Source organism: Chiloscyllium plagiosum, unplaced genomic scaffold, assembly GCF_037043375.1.
Source record: "Chiloscyllium plagiosum isolate Xiang-an unplaced genomic scaffold, Cpla_swu_hap1 HiC_scaffold_9, whole genome shotgun sequence".
NCBI classification, from domain to species: Eukaryota; Metazoa; Chordata; class Chondrichthyes; order Orectolobiformes; family Hemiscylliidae; genus Chiloscyllium; species Chiloscyllium plagiosum.
In genome coordinates, this window is record NW_028270147.1 from 19,654,988 (window position 1) to 19,675,325 (window position 20,338).

Genomic DNA, 20,338 nt, shown 5'->3' on the forward strand with positions numbered 1-20,338 from the left:
TGTGAGGAAATATTGTGGTCTTTGAAGAAGGAGGCCATCTGGTGTGTTCTGTGGTGGAACTGGTCCTCCTGGGAGCAGAAGTGACGGAGGCGAAGACATTTGGAATAAGGGATAGTGTTTTTATAGGAGGCAGGGTGGGAGGAGCTGTTGTCCAGGTAGCTCTGGGAGTCGGTGGATTTCCATGTAGCTGTGGGAGGCGGTGAGTTTCCAGGTAGTTATGGGAGTCGGTTCCTCCATCTCCATCGCATCTGGTCCGACCACAGAACACACCAGAAGACCTTCTTCTTCAAAGACTGCAATTTCCCCTCCCATGTGGCCAATGATGCCCTCCAGTGCATCTAAGCCACTTCCCGCACCTCCGCCATCGAACCCCACCCCTCCAACTGCAACAAGGACAGAACCCCCCGGTCCTCACCTTCCACTCCACTAACCTCTGGATACATCGTATCATCCTCCACCATTTCCGCCACCTACAACTGGATGCCACCATCACAGATAAAAAGACCATTCCCTTCACAGCTCTTTTGTCTGGTCCACGCCCCCCACCAACCCACCTTCCCGGCATCTTCCCCTTTCACCGCAAGAATTGCAAAACCTATGCCCACACCTCCCCCCCTCATCTCCGTCCAAGGCCCCAAAGGAACCTTCCACATCCATCGTGGATTTACTTGTATTTCCACACGTCATTTACTGTATCTGTTGCCCCCAATGCGATCTCCTCCACACTAGGGACACAGGATGCCTACTTGCAGAACGCTTCAGAGAACATCTCCAGGACACATACATGAAGCGACCCCACTACCCCATGGCCGAACACTTTAACTCCCCCTCCCACTCCGCCAAGGAAATGCAGGTGCTGGGCGTCCTCAATTGCCAAACCCTAACCACCCGACGCCTGGAGGAAGAATGCCTCTCCCCACCTTATCCCAGATCCAACCTTCTCAGCACCGCCCGCATGATCTGTTCATCTCCCTCCCTACCTATCCACTCCACCCTCCTTTCTGACCTATCACCATTACCACATCTTCATCCACCTATCACACTCTCAGCTACCTTCCCCCCCAGCCCAACGCCCCCTCCCATTTATCTCTCCACCCCCTCGGCTCATAAGCCTCATTCCTGGAGAAGGGCTTATGCGCGAAACAACAATTCTCCTGCTCCTCGGATGCTGCCTGACCTACTGTGCTTTTTCAGCACCACACTCTGATCTCCAGCATCTGCAGTCCTCACTTTCTCCCTGTCAAAGTCTTTTGGCTAAATGCCACATCACAGGAACTTTCCAATAAGCACCAAGATATAAAGAAAGGAGTGGGAGTCAGCCAAAGAGTTGCCTACTTGCAGAACGCTTCAGAGAACATCTCCAGGACATACATGAAGTGACCCCAGTGCCCCATGGCTGAACATTTTAACTCCACCTCCCATTCCGCCAAGGCCTGAAGAAGGGCTTATGCCCGAAACGTCGATGCTCCTGTACCTTGGATGCTGCCTGACCTGTTGCGTTTTTCCAGCAACACATTTTCAGATCCAAAGAGTTGCCTCAATGTAGAACAAAGTATAAATTGGGATATAAGGGAGACATACAGGAAGGATCATACAATTGTCATATCAGATTTAAGTCTGCACGTTGAATAGATAAATCGATGGGTAAAGATAACTAGAGGGCATAGGTTTAGAGTGAGAGGGGAAAGATACAAAAGAGACCTAAGGGGCAACTTTTTCACACACAGGGTGGTATGTGTATGGAATGAGCTGCCAGAGGAAGTGGTAGAGGCTGGTACAATTGCAACATTTAAAAGGCATCTGGATGGGTATATGAATAGGAAGAGTTTGGAGGGTTACGGGCCGGGTGCTGGATTGCGTTGGGATATCTGGTGGGCATGGACGGGTTGAACCAAAGGGTCTGTTTCCGTGCTGTACATCTCTATGACTTGGCTGGTGATGAGAAGATCCTTCATACACACCTGGGTTCTGTGTGCCACTGTACACTGCCCTCGAAGTGTCTGCATTAGTGAAGAGAAGGTCATAATGTCCTTCTGGAACTTTATAAAAATAGTGAACTGTCTTTGAATTTTTTTCGCTGTTTGCGCGAGAATTCTACATGTTTGGCTATCACATAATGGGAAAAAGGTTGTAGATGCGTAAACTGAAAGGGGGATTGCAAATGCAACACTGAAATACAGACCCCTTTTGTAAGAATCTACCATTTGCGAATTTCATTTCCCCTCTCACCCCCTTCCCTGTTCCACTGGCCCTCCCGCGGACCGTTATTCCATTGCCATCCTCGTGCTCTCTTTGCCCAGGCCGCGTGTGCGGGAGCCGGTGGAATTCACGCGCTGCGGGGGTCACGTGGGCTTCAGGTGCCCTGAATGGCCAGGGTCGTCGAGAGGCGCCGAACTGAAGAGCCGCCAAGTGTGAGGAACAAATTTTGTTTATTCTTTCAAATCCCGGAAAACGGGTAATCTGAGTCGGCTGATTAATGCTGAGGCGCATTTCATTTATGAACTGAGGGGAGGAGTTTGAAAGTTTAAAGCCAGGCTGTTGTCATGACAGGGAAGGCATTTTAAAATCAGTCTTGCGGATTTGCCAATCTCTTGAATCGTCCTGCAGTCTCCAGGATTGAAACATTAATCTCCTGGACATTTTTGCAAGCAACCCTTGGCAGCATGGATTTTATGGAATTTTAAAAAGAGTTTAAGCAATTTGGCTAGGTGCTGCTTAGGTTCAGGGTGACTGCATACCAGTTACTAGCTTTGTGGGCTGCTTTATCCCATAGAGAAAGTAAGGACTGCAGATGTTGGAGATTAGAGTCCAGAGTGTGGTGCTGGAAAAGCACAGCCGGTCAGGGAACATCCGAGGAGCAGGATGCAGCCTGACCTGCTGTGTTTTTCCAGCACCACACTCTAGACTCTCCCTTATCCCATGGCCCAGACCAAAGATATGCAGGGAGGTGGATTGGACATACTGAATTGCACATAGCATCCGGGGATGTGCAGGCAAGGTAGGTTAGCCATGGGTAATGCAGGAATTTGGGGATAGGATAGAGATTTATGTCTGGGAGGGATACCCTTTGGAGGTTTGATGTGGACCTGAGGGGTTGAATGGCCTGCTTCCAAACTTAGAATCTATGGATTCTAAGTGACTCTCCACGTTGCACAACTCAGCTTGACCCATACTGCTCACAACTAAAACCACCCAACAACCCAGAAAAATCTGTTACAGACATAAGTCTCAAGAGACAGTTTTGAGGTTCTGTACCTCATGAGACTGCTTATTTTCATGAGACTGCTTATTTTATCTCTCTCAGCTTGACTCACAGACCCAATTAGTTTTCCCAGGCCATGGGAAACCTAGCATCTGGAGAAAGGTGAGTACTTATCAGTTATGCTTGTGAGCCAGGAGGAGGAGGAGTGCTTTATCCAGGCAAACCTATTTCTTTCTCTAAGTGATAGGCGAGGGCTCCATGTGACACTGATTTTCTTTTTCCTCAGCTTAGTGATCATTGGCCTTTCTCTGCCACAACCATCTATGCCTATTACTTCGTCTCCAAACTAGACTATTTACTGTCTTGTCATTTGCCATTCCGTGTGATGTCAAGAAATCTCCTGATCCTGGCTGACACATCTCTTGCAAAAGCCTACCTGACAGGTATCCAAGCCTATCAGTTGGGCATACATCTTGATTTTGTTGTTCCAGAAATGTCAGAAGAATCTGAATTTTCAGATCCACCCTCTCTCCAGCCCCCCACTTCTCAAACTCTATAGTACTGGGCCAAATATATTTCTTTATTTCCAACTTGTATGGGAACATGGTGCACAATTACAGGGTGGAATTATTGAAGGCCATCTGATGAAACCAATGCAAATACATTTAATTAAAGTTGTCAACCCTAGAGTTTGACGTCATACTTTGACTGCATGCAGCTAAGGATTTAGTTACTTTGGGATTAGAAGGCTGCTGTGGAGTTTTTGTGTTGTAATTGTGCTGTGTGGGACAAAGTATTGTTCCTATAGCATTGTTTTTCTTATTTGGCCTCAATATTGTCAAGGCAATATTCATTGTTTATCCTTAGTTGCCCTGAAAAGTTGAAGTCGTTTTCTTTTTCATTTCAAACATTATTTAAAACGTGCAGGTCAGGTCCAGGAGGGGAACAGGTTATAGGGTAGCAAGTTTAATAATACCTCACCTGTTTCCACCCCTCACCACATCAACCCACACAGGTTTAATTGATTTTGTTTAGAATTCAAATCCACAATTGACTGCAAACTGATCAACTCATCTGATCCCAAGTTATTGGTTTGGTTCCATGTGGTATATTATAAATGCAATGTTGAAAAAAATGTCTCTGACTTTATCACAGCAGTAATACCTTTCCCACTACAAGTTCTCAATAACCATAACATAATTGCAGAGCTGTTCCATTTAATCAAAGATTGCCAAGTCTTTTTTTTTAAACACTGTACCTGTAGGAGCAGGAAATATGAAATGGAAACAGGAAATTCTGGAAATGCAGTCTCATTATCGTCTGAAAATATAAAAGACAGCTTGACATTCAAACAAATTCTCTTTTCGGCTGTTGTATAATTGTATAATATTATGTATTTTGGATTCATATGATTATTTCACTGAGTACTGTTGTCTTTTGTTTATGTTGTTATTAGCTAAAGAAAAGTGGTCTCATATGCAAGATGCTCGAGCTTGAAGAGGATTGTTTGCTACCTTTGGATGCTTTGTTTTTTGAAAAGCCTTCATCTGAGGAAGTGTATGTTATTTTGTGTTTTACTACATAAAGGTGCTTCATCTTGGCCTGCACTCCTGATTGATCAAACCTCCCAAAGTCTCAAATTACTTTGATTTTGGCTTGCTTCAGTCTTGTAACCAGGTGCAAAAACAGATGATCTGATAAATTAAATCATTGTCGACGAGTGTGTTTTGTTATGTTTTGATGGAACTTAATTTCCAGATGATGTTGCAATTTAGGAGAATTGCTGTACTTGTTCCTATTGAGACATGATAAATACTGACAAAATTGAGATTGACCAGGCACCTTAGAAAACCAGTCAAGTTATCATCGCAAATGGAGTTTGCATTTGATCATATATGCCTACAGCATATTCTACTTTTAGTGTTTTCAAATGGCACATTAAATTTTAATAATTATTTTTATTACCTAGGAAATGTAAGCTGCATTATGATGTAAAGTAATGGAAATGGAAAATTATTAACCATAACAGTAGTAGCCTGATATACACTTGTAAAATTGCTTTTTATACACTTCTATCATTGGGTCCACTAGTAGTTAACATCTTTGCTTTATCTCCAGAATACGTATATATTCCCCCAGCCCTTTAATGACTATTTGATTTTTGTTGCTGTATTTGCGCACATAACAAACTGCCCTCCACCTTTAAATAATTTGTGGTAGATGAAGCATTTTGACATATTTTAGACTTGATTAGCTATATAAATGTAAGTTTTTCAGCTGTTGGGAGAAGCATTTTATTATTTCTCAATTCACCGATAAGCATACTTGGAGAAATTAGGATGACAGTATCATTCTTCATAAAAAGAGGGTCAGCAGTTCTATATTAATATTTTTGAGGCTGAATTATAGATAAGAAATATGCATTAATTAAAAATAATTATCAAACAAAACAATGGAATATTGAAATTTTCATAAACTAACTAAGCTGATATGCTCAAGTTCTAACATGATAAATATAAAGGTGCGAAATCATTTGACCATCTGCATATTTGTTCTGGGGTAAAAGATAGAGTTGCTGCAGTAGTTGAGATGTCCTTTAACTAAAAGAGAACAGGAACTTTCTTTACTGCATGAGATGAGTAAGCATTGGCTCAAAATTTCTTGGGGGCTTGCAGTTGAAATGTTACATTTCTGTCAGAGGCTGCAACATAGAAATCCAAAAGAAATTGTGGCAACAGTGACTAAATTACTTTCGCCACGTATGATTCTTGAGGACTTTTGCACTGTTCTGTCACTTCATCTGACCAAAATAGTGATAAGATCATTATAACAGCTGCACTTCATTCAAATCAATAAAAATTGCTGAAAGAATGCGACTTGGATTGCCACACTCCAGTTTCATCTATCAAAGAATAGCGTGCATAGGCTAGTTATAGTGAAAATGCCAAATTGTGACAAAGTATTCAAGGCAAACAGTTTGCAGTTCCATTGCGTTTTTTTTACTTTCCTTCCTTGACAACCAGGTGTAAAAACAGATGATCTGATAAATTAAATCATTGTTGACGAGTTTGTTTTGTTATGTTTTGATGGAACTTAACTTCCAGATGATGTTGCAGTTTAGGAGTCTTGCTGTATTTGTTCCTATCATCCTGATTTTAAAAGGAAACTGGGTGGAAACTTGAGCGAAATAAACACAGTGCTGCAGGTATAGAATGTGGGAATGGAACTGACTAGATTGCTCTAAGACAATGGCATGAACTTGAAGGATTGAACATTCAATATCACTCCAATTCTGCATTAGTGCTACCCAAACCTTTGCTCCCCTATGACTCCATTTGGAGAAATCAATGTTGTTGGGATCTCAAATCAAAACACAGACTTGCTTTCTCACATTCACATTCTCTCTTTCTATCACTGATTTACTCACCATATCTGTCTATCACGTTCTCACCTGTTTACTCTTTATCTCACTCTCACTCTTTTATGCGTATTGGCATATGCTGTCTCTAACTCGCAAGGTAAAGAAGCTATTTGCAGCAAGATTTAAGCCATTGGGGATGAGGAAAAGGAAGGAACCACTTGCAGCTAGATTGTATTGTGGAGTGGACACCAACAGAATTGTGATGGAGTGGGGCCAATGGAAGAGCCATTTGCAGCCATGTTAAACTCATCAGGTAGAGCAACCTCCTACCGTCTCCAGCTGAATCGTCCAGGACACAAGGTAGGCAAAAAAGGAAGGAGAAACATAATTGCCACAAAATCAGAAATTGTAGGAGAAATTCAGCAGCACGTTGTAGCATCTGTGGAGAGAAAGCAGATTTAATGTTTGGAGTCCAGTGACCCTTAAACGTAATTGATTCTGGCATGGCCAGTTGGCCAATGATTGCCATATGTCATAATTACAAATGATCAGTGGCCAAATAGCACTTCTGCAACTGCAGCCCCAAAATTTTATTTCTCAACCCAACTTGGGAGCAGAGGCCACAATTTTAGAAGTTTTGAATTATCAACACTGCTTTGCCTGGAGGCCCACTGAAGATGTTACTTAGTAGAGTGATGAAACGTCTGGAAATAATACTTCCAGCTCAGCGAGCAAACCTATATTCAGAACCTCAACCTGAGCTACAAATCTTCTCAAAACTTGAAGCACAATCCCAATGTGTTGATGGCTGTAGTTATAATTCTCTTAGGCAGCTCTAGACACCACATCAGATTCTGAAGTAATCCTGATTAATCTGAACAAGTTCTTTTTATGAAAGTATTTTTTAGATATCTAAAAGGTAAGAGAGAGGCAAGGGTGGGAATTGGATCACTGGAAAATGAGGCTGGAGCAAATGGAGGAACTGAATGGTTACTTTGCATCAATTTTCGCACTTGAAGGCACCAGGAATACCAGAACTTCAAGAGATGTTGGGTGGGGAGGTGGGGTGGGAAAGTGGGTGTAGATACAGGTGATTGTAGTGGCCATCACTTAAGGAGAAACTGCTGGGGAAGCTTAAATGTCTGATGGTGGATAAATCACCCAGATGGGATGGACTAAACCTCCAGGTTCTGAAGGAGATAGTAAAGGCATTCATGGAGATAATTCATGAATTACTGGAGTCAAGGAAGGTGCCAGAGAGCTGGAAAATGGCTAATGTAACACCCCTTTTTAAGAAAGGAAGAAAGCAGAAGACAGGAAACTAAGGCTGGTTAGCCTGACCTCGGTTGTTGGTAAGACTTCAGAGTGCATTATTAAAGATGAGATTGCTGAGTATTTGGGAGTGCATGGGAACAAAAGGAGAAAGTGAGGACTGCAGATGCTGGAGATCAGTGTCGAAAGGTATGGTGCTGGAAAAGCACAGCAGGTCAGGCAGCATCTGAGGAATAGGAGAATCGACATTTCGGGCATAAGTCCTTCATCAGGAGTGTGGTGAGGAAGAGGGCTGAGATTAAATGGGGGGGTGGGGCTGGGGGGAAGGTAGCTGGGACAACGATAGGTAGAGCAGCCCCTACCTCCATCTACCTATCACCTTCCCAGGTACCTGCCCTAACAGGGGACTTAAAAGGATAACTTTATGAAAAAAAAATGTTTAAACTATTTATTGAGATTCTTTAAGTAACATGTGCCATGAATAAAGGAGAACCAGGGAAGCATTTGAGAAGATGACCATTAAAGATTGCTTATGCATTGGGTAACGTTTTGGCATTTTAAGAGATCAGTTAAAGAACAGGAAACAGAAAGCAGGCATAAATGTATCTGGTTGGAAAGATATAATGGGTGATGTGCCACAGAGATCACTGCTGAGGTCTCACCTTTTTTTTTACAATTCATATGAATGACTTGGATGAAAGGACTGAAGGATTGCCAAATTTGCTGCTGACATGAAGATAGATAGACAGCAATATTTGACTGATCTAGTTGAAAATATGATTAACTTTTGGGGAAAATGTATAGTTAGATTAGGAATTACTTTCATCATTAAATTTGTTTAAGGAATTATCGATGGTGAGGCCTTGGGTCTCACCATCTGTGATAGCATTTGCGCTTGTTAAAATGATAGTGTCTTTGGTAAGCTGTGAAGAGGACATGAGACAACAGAGGGATAAAGATGGGTTAAATGAATGGGCATATGTCTCGCAAATGTGAAATTGTCCATTCAACAGGAAGAATTAAAAAAAGCATACGATCTAAATGATGAGAGATCACAGATTTCAGATCTGCAGAGTGATCTGGGTGTCTCCAGTACACAATTCGCAAAATTTTGTTCTACAAAATAATTAGAAAAATTAACTAAATGTTTAGATTAGATTACTTATAGTATGGAAACAGGCCCTTCGTCCCAACAAGTCCACACCAACCCGCCGAAGCACAAACCAGCCCCCTACATTTACCCCTTCACCTAACACTACGGGCAATTTAGCATGGCCAATTCACCTAACCTGCACATTTTTGGACTGTGGGAGGAAACCAGAGCAAACCCACGCAGACATGGGGAGAATGTGCAAACTCCACACAGACAGTTGCCTGAGGCGGGAAATGAACCCAGGTCTCTGGTGCTGTGAGGCAACAGTGATTAGATTACATTACTGTGTGGAAACAGGCCCTTCGGGCCAACAAGTCCACACCGACCCGCAACCCACCCATACCCCTTCATTTACCCCTTACCTAACACTACGGGCAATTTAGCATGGCCAATTCACCTGACCTGCACATCTTTGGACTGTGGGAGGAAACCGGAGCACCCAGAGGAAACCCACGCAGACACGGGGAGAATGTGCAAACTCCACACAGTCAGTCGCCTGCGGCGGGAATTGAACCCGGGTCTCGGGCGCTGTGAGGCAGCAGTGCTAACCACTGTGCCGTGTTCTCATTTATTGTGAAGGAAATTGAATACTCCAAAGTAGAGATGGTCTGTTTCAGTTAGTTAGGGAATGGGTGGACCTCACCTGAAGTGCTGTATCCAGTTTTGGTCACCTTATGTAAAGAAAAGATAAAAGTGCATTGGAGGTAGTTCAGAGAAATTTTACCTGACTAATACCTGGAATGAGTTGGTTGTTGTACAAGGAAAACCAGATCAGGAAAAACTTGTATCCATTGGAGTTTAGAGATTATTGATTAAAACATGCAAGATCCTGATATGTTTTCACAGGGTGGTTGTGGGAATATGTTTCCTATTGTGGAGAATTTAAATTTGGGGATTGCCCATTTAAGATGATCAGGATAATTTTTTTCAGAAAATCATGACTCTTTGGAACTCCCTTTAAAAGATGGTGGAGGTGAATGCTTGAATATTTTTAAGGCAGAGGTAGGACGTGTTGATAAGCATGGATGTGAAGGGCAGGAATGTGGAGTAATCAGTTCGAACATGATTTTATTGAGTGGCAGCACTGTCTTGAAAGGACAAGTTATTTTTATTCAATTGTGGGGTGTAGACTTCGCTGACTGAAACATCATCTGTTGTCCATCCCTCGCTGTTTTTAAGCAAGTGGTGGTGAGCTGCCTTCTTCAACTGCTGCCCATTGTTTAATGTAGGTAGATTCATGGTGAGGGAGTTCCAGGATTTTAACCTCGTGAGTAAAGGATTGGTGCTATATTTCTAAGTCCAAATGGTGACTTGCTTGGAGGGCAATTTGCGGGAGGTGGTATTTCTATGTGTCTGCTGTCCTTGTCTTTCTGGATGGTAGTGGTCTTCGGTTTGGAAGGTCCTGCTTGAGGTCCCTTGATGAATGTTTGCAATGCATTTTGTAAACAGTAAGCACTACTGCTGAGTGTCACTGGTAAAGGGACTAAATAGTAGCATATCTGCAAACAATCAAGTGGGTTGCTTTGTCCTAGATGGTGTTAACATCGAGTATTTTTGGAGCTACACTCATCCAGGCAGATGGGGAGTATTCCATCACACTCTTGATTTGTGGCTTGTAGATGCTAAACAGGCTTTGGGTGTCAGGAGGTGGGTTATTTGCTGCAAGATTCCTAGTCTCCAACCTTTTCTTGTGTTGCAGTATTTATATGTAAAGTTATATATATTTATATGGTTAGTCCAGTGGCATTCCCCAAGAATATTGATAGTGAAGGATTTAGTGGTAGCAATGCAATCAAATTTGTCAAAGGACCGTGGTTAGATTCTTTCTTGTTGGAGATAGTCATTGTCTGAAACTTGTGTAGTTCAAATATTACTCACCATTTCTCAACCCAAAACTAGATACTGTCTGCTATTTCCTGCATTTGGATGTGAACTGCTTCGGTATCTGTAGAGTTGTGAATCATCAAGAAACATCCCACTTCTACCCTTATGATGGGGCGTTATTGATGAAGCAGCTGAAGATGGTTGAGATAAAGATACTACTTAGGGGAACACCTGCCCAGATGTCCTGGAGCTGACATGTCTGATCTTCAACAACCACCATTGTCCTCTTTTATTAAGAGAGTTTCCCACTGACTTCAGTTTTCCTCGGGCTCCTTGATGCCATACTCGATAAAATGTAGCCTTAACATCTAGGGCAGTCACACTCATTCCTTGTCCATGATTGAACTAAGATTGTATTGAGTTCAAGATTAGCCTTTCCCTGCTCTTAGTTTGTTATATTAGTATGAGATGTTTCCTCCTGCCTCCATGCAAGGAGATTAGTTTCATATAAACAAGTTAGCATGGAATTATATTGATGACCTCGGAAGATATCGGTATCAAGGTGGTCATGAACATTGGAGGGGCAGCACAGTGGCTCAGTGGTTAGCACTGCTGCCTCACAGCACCAGGGACCTAGGTTCAATTCCAGCCTCAGGCAACTGTCTGTACGGAGTTTGCACATTCTCCCTTTGCCTGCATGGGTTTTCTCTGGATGCTCTAGTTTCCTCCCACAATCCAACAATGTGCAGCTGAGGTGAATTGGCCATGCTAAATTGCCCATAGTGTTCAAGGATATGTAAGTTAGATGCATTAGTCAGGGGTAAATGTAGAGTAATAGGGTAGGGGAATGGATCGGTGTTGACTTGTTGGGCAAATGGCCTATTTCCACAGTATAGGGATTCTTTAGATCTAAAAATTCTATTGTAGTCAGTGGCTCCCTTCATTCTTTTATGCTTTTACTTTTCTAAGATGTGTGAGTCCAAAGAAATGAAAAAATACCCCATAATAATCTACGTATACAACATTCATTGCAGAGAAATCTGAAGATCAGCAATGAACATAGTTCCAGTTTTGAGTACTTCACATACCAAAAAGCTCTTTCTTGATGATATCAGGATTCAAGAAATATTTAAATAGAGAGTCATTTGTCTTAACTGTTAATCAAATTCACTTTTTATCTCTGGGTAAGCAGATGTACCGATATTTTATATTGTATAAAGTTATGTATGTGACACACTAAGCTAAAAAAATGTTCTAATACTGTGACAGGAAACTTATTAATCAAGAAAAGACAAGTTGGAAGATAGCTCCAGCTCCATCCATTTCTGAAATACCTGCAGCTCATGACTTACAGAGAGATCTTGAAAGATTAAGATCTTCAGGTATTAGTTTAACGTTTCAAACAGTTTTTGTTCACAGTTTGTGCGAAGATTTGTAACTCAGGTGCTCGTTGTTGTGGTTCTGTTCGCCGAGCTGGGAATTTGAGTTGCAGACGTTTCGTCCCCTGTCTAGTGCTTGGGAGCCTCCTGTGAAGCGCTTCTGTGATCTTTCCTCCAGCATTTGTAGTGGTTTGAATCTGCCGCTTCCGTTTTTCGGTTCCAGCTGTCCGCTGTAGTGGTCGGTATATTGGGTCCAGGTCAATGTGCTTATTGATTGAGTCTGTATTGATTCCAAAGGACAGCTGGAACTGACAACCGGAAGCGGCAGATTCAAACCACTACAAATGCCGGAGGAAAGATCACAGAAGCGCTTCACAGGAGGCTCCCAAGCACTGAGGATGTCACCTAGACAGGGGACGAAACGCCTGCACCAGAAATTCCCAGCTCAGAACCACAACAGCTTTTGTTCACATGTGTAACTATTTTAAAGGATTTTTAACCACTTCTATAGGTTTTTTCCTCTTGTTTTACTTTACTTATTTTATTAATCATTTTGCAGTGTTAATCCCATATTCTTTGACTATTTTGGAGCAGAAGTCATGAAAGCCAATCATTCAAACATCAATTTGATCCTATAGCTGGAATAAAGGGAGGCGATGGTCTAGTGGAATTATTGGTAGATTATTAATCCAGAAACTCAGCTAATATTCTGTGGACCTGGGTTCGAATCCTACCATGGCAGGTGGTAAAACTTAAACTCAGTTAAAATATCTGGAATCAAGAATCTACTGATGACCATAAAACCATTGTCTATGTTCTATGATTATCAGGAAAAAGCATTCAATTGTCCTTCAGGGATGGAAATCTGCAAACCTCATCTGCCCTGGCATACATGTGACTCCAGACCCACAGCAATGTGGTTGACTCTTAACTGCCCTCTGAAAAGTCTTAGTAAGTTACTCACTTGTATCAGTCATGTTGAAGACTTAACAAAGACATGAAAATGGATGGACCACCTGGCATATCTGACACCCGGCATTGATCTAGGCACCGGAAAAGACAATGGCAGAATCAGCTCTGTCGATGCAAAGTCCTCTTTGCAAACATCTGGGGGCTACTGCCAAACTTGCAAAAGCTGTCTTTCAGACTAGAGTCAAACAACAGCCTAACATCGTCATACTCTAAGAATTGTACCTGACAGATAATGTCTCAGACACCACTATCACCCTCCCTGGATATGTCTTGTCCCACTGGCAGAAGTGGCAGCAGAGTGATACACAATTGAGAGGAAGTTGCCCTAGAAGTCCTCAGCATTGACTCTGGACTCCATGAAGGCTCATGGCTTCGGGATAAATGTGGGCAAGCAAACCTCTTACTAATAACCATATACCGTTCTCCCTCAGCTGATAAGTCAGTGCTTCTCCATATTGAACAACACTTGAAGGAATGTCTGAAGGTGGCAAGAGCACAAAATGTACTCTGGGTGGGGGATTTCTAAGAACACCACCAAGAGTGGCTCAGCAATCGCACTACTAATTGAGCTGGTCGTGTTTGAAAGGACATAGATACTAGACTGCGTCTGCAACATTGGTGAGGGACCAACGAGAGGCAAAAAACATATTAGACCTCATCCTTACCAATCTGCCAGCTGCAGGGATGCACCTGTCCATGCTAATATTGATAAGAGTGACCACTGCACAGTCTTTGTGGTGATGAAATCCCATATTCACAATGAGAACATCCTCCATGGTTGTTTGTAGCACCTATCACTGTGCTAAATGGATAAGCTTTGAACAGACCTAGCAACTCAAGATTAGGCATTCATGAGGATATGTGGGCCCTTAACAATCTGCAAACTCATAGCCAGCGTTTCCCTTACTCAATTATTTCCATCAAGCCACAGGATCAATCCTGGTTCAATGGACAGTGCAGGAGGGCATGCTAGGTGCAACACCACCAGAGTAATAGAACCATGCAGCATGGAAACACACCCTTCTCCCCAATCTGAGCTATTCCCATTTGCTAGCATTCGGCACATATCCCTCTAAATGTAAAAATCGAGATGCCTTTTAAATTATGCTTAACAGTACTTCCTCTGGCAGCTTATTCTATACACACATCATCCTCTGCATGAAAATGTTACCCCTCAGGTCAATTTTAAATCTTTCCCACCTCAACTTAAACCTATGCCCTCTAGTTTTGGACTCCCCCACCCGAGGAAAAATACCTTGGCTATTCATCCTACACATGGACCTTATGATTTTAAAAACCTCTATAGGTTCACCCATCAGCCTCTGATGGTTCGGAGGGAAAAATGCCTCAGTCTATTCAGCTTCTCCCTATAACTCAAACCTTTCAGTCCTGGCAACATCCTTGTCAAGCTTTACAGTACCGTCTCAAATTTAACAACATTTTTCTTATAGGAGGACAACCAGAATTGCATGCTGTATTCTAAAAGTGGCCTCATCAATGTTCTGGATGGCTGCAACATGACATTCCAAATCCTCTACTCAATGTTCTGACCAATGAAGACAAGCATGCCAAAAACTTTCTTCACCAGTCTGTCATCCTACAACTCTACTTTCAAAGAACTATGCACCTGCATCCAAAGGTCTCTGTGTTTGGCAGCACTCTCCAGGGCTGTACCATTAAGTGAAAATATCCTGCCCTGGTTTACATTATCAAAGTGCAGTATCTCACATTTATCTAAATTAAATTCCAATCGCCACTCCTTGGCCCATTGGCCCATCTGATCAAAGTCCCATTGTACTCTGAAATAATCTTCTTCACTATCCACTACACCACTTATTTTGGTGTCATCTGCAAACTTACTAACCATGTCTCCTTTTTTTAATCCAAAAAAAATCATATAAGTGATGAATAGCAGTACACCCAGCACCAATCCTTGTGGGACACTACTGGTCACAAGCCTCTCGCCCAAAAAGCAATTCTTAACCACAATTCTGTCTCCTGCCTCCAGCAAATTTTGTATCCAACTGGCTAGCTCTCCTGGATCCCATGTGATCTAACATTACTAACCAGTTTACCATGTGGAACTTTGTCAAATGTTCTGACCAATGAGGACAAGCATGCTAAAGATCTTCTTCACTGGTCTGTCAATCACCAACTCTACTTTCAAAGAACTATGCACCTGCATCCCAAGGTCTCTGTGTTTGGCAGCACTCTCCAGGGCTGTACCATTAAGTGTAAACATCCTGCCCTGGTTTACATTACCAAAGTGCAGTATCTCACATTTATCAAAGAAGATTGATGAGGGCAGAGCAGTAGATGTGACCCATATGGACTTCAGTAAGGCGTTCGACAAGGTTCCCCACGGGAGACTGATTAGCAAGTTTAGATATCATAGAATAAAGGGATAACTAGCCATTTGGATACAGAACTGGCTCAAAGGTAGAAGATAGAGGGTGGTGGTGGAGGGTTGTTTTTCAGACTGGAGGCCTGTGACCAATGGAGTGCCACAAGGATCGGTGCTGGGTCCTCTACTTTTTGTCATTTACATAAATGATTTCGATGCGAGCATAAGAGGTACAGTTAGTAAGTTTGCAGATGACACCAAAAATTGGAGGTGTAGTGGACAGCGAAGAGGGTTACCTCAGATTACAACAGGATCTGGACCAGATGAGCCAATAGGCTGAGAAGTGGAGATGGAGTTTAATTCAGATAAATGCGAGGTGCCGCATTTTGGGAAAACAAATCTTAGCAGGACTTATACACTTAATGGTAAAGTCCTCGGGAGTGTTGCTGAACAAAGAGACCTTAGAGTGCAGGTTCATAGCTCCTTGAAAGTGGAGTCGCAGGTAGATAGGATAATGAAGAAGATGTTTGGTATGCATTCCTTTATTGGTCAGAGTATTGAGTACAGGAGTTGGGAGGTCATGTTGCGGCTGTACAGAATTTTGGTTCTGCCACTGTTGGAATATTGCATGCAATTCTGGTCTCCTTCCTATCGGAAAGATGTTGTGAAACTTGAAAGGGTTCAGTAAAGATTTACAAGGATGTTGCCAGGGTTGGAAGATTTGAGCTATAGGGAGAGGCTGAACAGCTGGGGCTGTTTTCCCTGGAGCATCAGAGGCTGAGGGGTGACCTTATAGAGGTTTACAAAATTATGAGGGGCATGGATAGGATAAATAGACAAAGCCTTTCCCCTGGGGTCGGGGACTCCAGAACTAGAGGGCATAGGTTTAGGGTGAGAGGGCAGAGATATAAAAGAGACCTAAGGGGCAACTTTTCCATGCAGAGGGTGGTACGTATATGGAATGAGCTGCCAGAGGATGTGGTGGAGGCTGGTCCAATTGCAACATTTAAGAGGCATTTGGATGGGTATATGAATAGCAAGGGTTTGGAGGGATATGGGCCGGGTGCTGTCAGGTGGGACTAGATTAGGTTGGGATATCTGGTCAACATGTACAGGTTGGACCGAAGGGTTTGTTTCCGTGCTGTACATCTCCGTGATTCTATAACTCTAAATGCTTTGCTGAAGTCCGCATAGATAACTACTACTGCTCTGCCTTCGTTAGGCTTCTTTGCCACCTCTTCAAAAAACTTATTTCCCATGCACAAAGCCATGTTGCCTTTCCAAATGCATGTAAGTCCTGTCCCTTAGAATCCCCTCAAACAATTTACCCACCACTGATGTAAGGTTCACCAGTCAATAGTCCTCTGGCTTTTCCTTACAGCCTTTCTGCGACAACAATGCCACATTAACCACCCTCTAGTCTCCTAGCACCTCACCCATGGCTATCCATAGCACAATTATCTCAGTAAGAAGCCCAGCAATCTCTTCCCTAGCTTCCTACAAAGTTTTGGGAAACAGCTAGAGTCATATAACATGGAAACTTACCCTTTGGTCCAACTTGTCCATGCTGACCATGTTCAAAAACCAAACTGGTCTCACTTGCTTGCATTTGGCTCATATCCCTCCAAACCATTCCTAGTCATGTACTTATCCAGATGTCTTTTAAATGTTGTAAATGTATCTTATTCCATCACTTCTTCTGGCACTTCATTTCATATATGAACCATTCTTTGTATAAAAATGTTGCTCCTCATGTCCTTTTTAAATCTTTATCCTCTCACCTTTAAAATATGCCCTTTAGTTTTGAACTGTCTCCCCAAGGGAAAAGATCCATTCTATTCACCTTATCTATGTCCCTCCTACACTCCAGTGAAACAAGTCCCAGCCTAGCTTTATAACTCAAACCCTCCATTCCTGTCAATATCCTGATAAATCTTTTCAGAACCCTCTCAAATTTAATAATACCCTTCCTATAATAGGGAGACCAGAATTGCATGAAGTATTCCAGAAGAGGCCTCACAAACGTCCTGTACAACCTCAACATGACAGTCCCAACTTCTATACTCAAAAGGTCTGAGAGTGATGGCCAGCATGCGAAACACCTTCTCAACTACCCTGTCTACCTGTGACGCAAATTTCGCAGAATTATGTACCTGAACCCCTTGGTCTCTCTGATCTACAACACAGCCCAGGGCCCTTGTTTGTTTTCCAAAAATGCAAAACCTCACATTTATCCATATTAAACTCCATCTGGTAGTCCTCAGCCTATTCACCCAATTGTTCAAGATCTCTTTGTAAACTTAGATAATCTTTCCAACATCCACTATACTGCCAATTTTGATGTCATTCACAAACTTACTAACCATGCCTCCTATATTCTCATCCAAATCATTTATGTAAATGACAGCAAAAGTGGATCCAGTACCAATCCCTATGGAACACCACTGATGACTGGCGTCCAGTCTGAAAACAACCCTCCACAGCCACTCTCTGTTTCCTACCGTAAAGCCAAGTTTGTATCCAATCTGGCGACTGACTGAACTGGTCCTCACCCTGAACAACTTCTCCTTCCAATCCTCCCACTTCCTCCAAACGAAAGGAGTAGCCATGGGCACCCGCATGGGCCCCAGCTATGCCTGCGTCTTCGTAGGATATGTGGAACAATCCATCTTCCGCAACTACACTGGTCCCACCCCCCACCTTTTCCTCCGCTACATCGATGACTGTATTGGCGCCGCCTCGTGCTCCCACGAGGAAGTTGAACAGTTCATCCACTTCACCAACACCTTCCACCCCGACCTCAAATTCACCTGGACAGTCTCAGATTCCTCCCTCCCCTTCCTCGACCTTTCTATTTCCATCTCAGGCGACCGAATCAACACGGACATCTACTACAAACCGACCGACTCCCACAGCTACCTGGACTACACCTCCTCCCATCCTGCCCCCTGTAAAAACGCCATCCCATTCTCCGAATTCCTTCGACTCCGCCGCATCTGCTCCCAGGAGGACCAGTTCCAAAAACGCACAACCCAGATGGCCTCCTTCTTCAAGGACCGCAATTTCCCCCCCCGACGTGGTCGACGATGCCCTCCACCGCATCTCTTCCACTTCCCGCTCCTCCGCCCTTGAACCCCGCCCCTCCAACCGCCACCAGGACAGAACCCAACTGGTCCTCACCTACCACCCCACAAATCTCCATGTACAGCGCATCATCCGCCGTCATTTCCGCTACCTCCAAACGGACCCCACCACCAAGGATATATTTCCCTCCCCTCCCCTATCAGCATTCCGTAAAGACCACTCCCTCCGTGACTCCCTCGTCAGATCCACACCCCCCACCAACCCAACCTCCACTCCTGGCACCTTCCCCTGCAACCGCAGGAGGTGCAAGACTTGCGCCCACACCTCCCCCCTCACCTCCCTCCAAGGCCCCAAAGGAAACTTCCATATCCGCCACAGATTCACCTGTACCTCCACACATATCATCTATTGCATCCTCTGCACCCGATGTGGCCTCCTCTATTTGGGGAGACAGGCCGGCTACTTGCAGAGCGTTTCAGAGAACACCTCTGGGACACCCGGACCAACCAACCCAACCACCCTGTAGCTCAACATTTCAATTCCCCCTCCCACTCCACCAAGGATATGCAGGTCTTTGGACTCCTCCATCGTCAGACCACAACAAAACGACGGTTGGAGGAAGAACGCCTCATCTTCCGGCTAGGAACCCTCCAACCACAAGGGATGAACTCGGATTTCACCAGTTTCCTCATTTCCCCTCCCCCCACCCTGTCTCAGTCAAATCCATCAAATTCAGCACCGCCTTCCTAACCTGAGATCTTCTTCCCGACCTCTCCGCCCCCACCCCAGTCTGACCTATCACCCTCACCTTGACCTCTTTCCACCTATCACATTTCCGACGCCCTCCCCCAAGTCCCTCCTCCCTACCTTTTATCTTAGCCTGCTGGACAAACTTTCCCCATTCCTGAAGAAGGGCTTATGCCCGAAACGTCGATTCTCCTGTTCCCTGGATGCTGCCTGACCTGCTGCGCTTTTCCAGCAACACATTTCTAGCTCTGATCAGATTTCAGGAACTTACCTACCTTGATATGTTTTAAGATCTCCAGCACCTCCTCTTCTGTAAGGTTAACTCTTTCCAAGGCTTCATTGTTTATTTCCCCATGTTCCCTTGCTTCCATATCCTAATATTGATGCAAAATATTCATTTAGTATCTCACCCATCTGCCGTGGTTCCACACATGGAGGGCCACATTGATCTTTAAGGAACCTAGGCCTGCCTAAAAATGAGGTGTCAATGTGGTGAAGTTACCAAACAGGATTCCTTGCATGCCAGCCAGCATAAGCAGCAAATGATAGTTACAGGGATCCCACAACCAATGGATCAGATCTACGTTCTACAGTCCTGCCACATCCAGTTGTGAATGGTGGCGAACAATTAAAAAACTTATTAGAGGAAGAGGAGAAGGCACTGATGTTTTGGACTCTTCCATTATTGAGGATGGGGATATTTGTGGAGCTGCCTTGTCCAGTGAGTTGTTTAATAGTCCGCCACCATTCATGACTGGATGTGGCAAATTTGCAGAACGTTATTATTTATATTTTGTTATATTGAACGTGGACAGCTTTAGTATCTGAGGAGTCACAAATGACGCTGAACACCATGCAATCATCAGTGAACATCTCCACTTCTGACCTTACCATAGAGGAAGCAGCTGAAGATATTTGAGCCTAGGACACTATCCTGTGGAACTGCTGCAGAGATGTCCTAGACCTGAGATGACTGACCTCTAACAACTGTGACTATCTT

The 20,338-nt window shown here is 43.6% G+C and overlaps 1 protein-coding gene across 1 annotated transcript in view; it reads left to right on the forward strand.

The window, feature by feature from the left end:
• The window catches only part of hfm1 (helicase for meiosis 1), a 247,480-nt gene that overhangs the window by 48,119 nt on the left and 179,023 nt on the right, over positions 1–20,338 (forward strand). The window contains exon 2 of the mRNA XM_087990315.1: positions 12,082–12,194. The gene's annotated coding sequence lies outside the window, so the exon portion shown is untranslated. The remainder of the gene's footprint in view (positions 1–12,081; positions 12,195–20,338) is intronic.